The sequence below is a fragment of the Vicugna pacos genome, chromosome 2, assembly GCF_048564905.1.
Source record: "Vicugna pacos chromosome 2, VicPac4, whole genome shotgun sequence".
In the NCBI taxonomy this organism is placed as follows: domain Eukaryota; kingdom Metazoa; phylum Chordata; class Mammalia; order Artiodactyla; family Camelidae; genus Vicugna; species Vicugna pacos.
In genome coordinates, this window is record NC_132988.1 from 5,411,109 (window position 1) to 5,414,878 (window position 3,770).

The following is a 3,770-nucleotide window of genomic DNA, read 5'->3' on the forward strand; positions in this document are numbered from 1 at the left end:
CAGGTCTCGTGTGGCTATGGTGTGACTGCTGTCTTAAAGATCTGATCATTCCAAGTACTATCAACCCCTCTCCATTGGGATAGAATTATAATTTGCTGACTTCTCTGTTTCATACACACAGATGCGCGCGCGCGCACACACACACACACACACATATACATGCAGAGCAAGCCCCCCAGGCCTGACATATCACATCCTTGACTTGGGTAAACTGCAACGTAAGGTGCACACTTCCATGGAAAATCCTGTGTTGACATCTTGATCTTCACCTTGGAGTGAGTCACCGAGGTTCCTCAGGCTCTGTTTCCTGCATTTAACAAACAACATTTGATTTATTCTCTAAATTTTTTTTTAATTTTCTTTCTATTTTATTTATTTTTAGTTCTTTTTCTTTTTTTTAAATGGAAGTACTGGGGATTGAACCCAGGACCTCGTGCATGATAAGCATGCTCTCTACCTCTGAGCTATACCCTCCCACACATTCTCTAAATTTCTAAAAAGCTTTCTCTCACTCTGTGCAACACAATGGATGGTTCTGTCTCTGAAAACCGATTCAGTAAAGCTTTATGAATTCTCCATCTTCGTTTTTTCAGGAACAAACACACCTGGACCTCCCCTTAGGGCACAGACTCCACCAGGACATAGTACCTACTATTCATCAGGGAAGCACTCAGGAGGCTCGTGCCTCTGGTGGTGGAACAAATCAGCCCCAGGGTGCCCTCGTCTGCCTCAGGAGATGGAGAAGAGCTTCCATCATTCACTGTGGCTGGTATTTGAAAAGCGGCCCATTTCCTTATCCATTTTAATGCAGCATTTGCTTACAGTTTTTAAATATTTACTACTTAGAAGGAAAACCCACTGGATTCATTAACAAAGGCTTTGTGTGGTTAACTATTTGTGGGCTGCGTTCCCTTGGGATGTCTAGCCTCATTAAGAGTGTGGTCCCCTTCTCCAGGGGACCAATCGACAGTCACTGGGACAGAAGGACAGTCTGCATACTGCTTTTCCAAGGTTGTTTCCATTTTCATAGATTGAACATACTGCCACACGATTCAAAATCTAGAGCATATAAAAAGCATATAGTAAAATTCTTCGCTCCGCTCCTGCAGTGATGATGCCCTCCCCCCATCCGCTTCCTAGGAGACCACCCACGCCATCAGTTTCCTGTAAGCCTTCCACGAGTTATGCATATGCAAGCACATATAGTCTCCTGTCTTTCCCCCTCCTCAAAAATGGTAGCTTGTTATTTTACATCCTGTACTAAACATGGCCTTTTTTTCCTCTTTCAAAATGCATCTTGAATATCTTCAATACCCTTACTTAAAGAACTTTCTCATTCTTTCTAATGGCTTCAAAGTACCCGTTTTATGGATGTACCCAAAATTATCTAACCAGGTGTTTACTGAAGAATACGTAGGTGATTCTAATCTTCTGCTGTTGCAAATGGTGCTGCAATAAAGAAGCCTATATCTTGGAGGGAGGGTATAGCTCAGTGGTAGAGTGCATGCTTAGCATGCATGAGGTCCTGGGTTCAATCCCAGTCCCTCCATTAAAAAATAATAATAAACACATAAATACATAAACCTAATTATCCCCCCAAAAAAGAACAAAAAGATTTTTTTTAAAAGCCTGTATCTTAACCTTGCCCGAAGTTTGTGAATGTGTCCTATGGTAAATTACAAGTAGACGTGAAGGACGAGAGGGATGTTTTTTTAAATCTTGCCAGATACTTAAAAAATCACTGTCCACAGAAATTTCACTAATTTAACTGCCTCTAGTAATTTCTGAGAATAGCTGTTTCCTATACTCTTGCTCACATAGCATCATTTTCAGTTTTCTCCCTTTGCCAAAGTGCCAAGTGAGTAAGTAATATCTTGATAGAGCTTTAATGTGCACTTTTTATGAGTGACCTGGATTGTTTTATTAGCTTCTGCTGTTGAATAACAAATTACCACAGATGTCGTGGTTTTAACAACACAGACGTCTGCTATCTCAGTTTCCACGGATCAGGAGTCTGGGCACAGGTACTCTGCCCAGAGTCTCACCATTGAAGTGGTGACTGGGCTGCGTTCTCATGTGGATGTTCAGCTGGGAAGGCTTGGCTTCTGGGCTCCGTGAGTAGGTTGCAGAATTCAGTTCCTTGCAGTTGTAGGGCTGAGGTCACCATTTTCTGGCTGTCTTCCAGCTGGGAGTCTCTCTCGGGTCATCAATGCTGCTGCCGTTCTGTGCCACGTGGCCTGTACGTGGCAGCTTACTTACTCACAGTCAGCAGGAGAACGGCTCACCTTGGTCTGCTGAGACAGAGTCTGACATCACTTCTTGCCATCAAGGGAGTGACGATCCATCATCTCTACTTTATAGTGTAACTTACTCAAAGGGATGTCTCTCCCGTCAAATTCACAGCTCCCGCTCGCACTCAGGGGGAGGCGATGAGGAAGGCGGGGTACACCAGAGAGCAGGAGTGTAGGGTCATTTTAGAATCCTGGCTCTCACAAGCATTTTTTCATAAGTTTAAAGCTCATTTGTAGTTCCTTTCTGTAAACTGTCTTTTGATAGTCTTTGTCTGATTTTTTTTCACATCTTCTGAAAATAGCAAGGGTGCATACATGAGTACAAGTGAAGTAAAGGACAGAATTCACTGGACAGGCTTTCTCTTTCACAGAAAGGCAAGTGGGTCTGAGATCCTCTTTGGAGGACCGCTGTTTTGTCAAACTGAGACCCGTCCTCTGCCTCCGAATCCCCTCGGCTCACTGAGGGTGGGCTCGTTGACTTCACATCCTGTTTCTCCCAATCAAGATCTTAATCTCGATTAAGGTTGGGGGAGTGTTAAGCAGGTGCAATTCAACGCTATTTTAATATCAGAACTCTTATCGCTCATCTGGATAAAACTCACCCCTGCTTCTTGTGCAACCTCATTATGCCACTTGTAGCTGAATTTCCACAATAATAACGAAGTGTCCTGGTACTAGTACAAAACACTACAACTGGAACCTACATCAGCAGGTCTGGGGCCCAGACACTGGGACCTTGTTTGTGTGTTTGTGTGAGGTTCAGAAGTGAGAGAGGACACTGGATAAGCCCACAGGCAAAAGGAACCAAAAAAGGCAATATTAGGCAATATTAGCTAACATTTACATTGCATTGGCTCTGTGCAGGCCTTTCCCTAAGCATGTTTACGCTTATCAACTCATTTCATTCTTATAACAATCCACGAGGGAGACACCATTAACTTCCTCATTTTAAAGATAAAGCTGAGGCACTGAGAGGTTAAGTCAATTGTCTGAGGTAGAGCAGGATTTGAATCTCAGACGTCTGGTCCTAAAGCCTGTCCTGTTAATCGTTAAGTAACAACAGCACAGAGTGAAGTTGAGAATTCCAGTTCCTAGGAAGAGATCCCTGAGCCCTTATCTGGAATGACTGATCCCCGAGTCCTGGAGGTGGTGACTTTATCCCCCTCCTCTGCTGGGGAAAGGCAGCTAGAGGGTATATTTCCCCTGCTATGGCCTGAATGTTTGTGCCCTCCTCTCCCCCCTCCCCACCCCCAAATTCACACATTGATGTTTAACGCCAGTGTGATGGTGCTAGGAGGAGGGGCCTTTGGGAGGTGATTGGACCACCTTCCTATTAGCTCCTAACATTTGGGGTCAGTTCTAGAGGGTTCATAATGGGACCAATGATGGTGATAAAGATGCTCTTACTACCACGACTATGACTAAGGTTAAAGATACTCTCCAAAACCAGCAACGGTGAAGATAATAAAAATAGTAGCA

General features: G+C 43.9%; 1 non-coding gene across 1 annotated transcript; it reads right to left on the reverse strand.

Annotated features, from left to right (window-relative positions):
• Positions 1–402: 402 nt before the first annotated feature.
• On the reverse strand, positions 403–475 carry TRNAD-AUC (transfer RNA aspartic acid (anticodon AUC)). The gene has a single exon. It is a non-coding gene; the product is annotated as a tRNA-Asp (tRNA).
• Between the last annotated feature and the right edge of the window lie 3,295 nt (positions 476–3,770).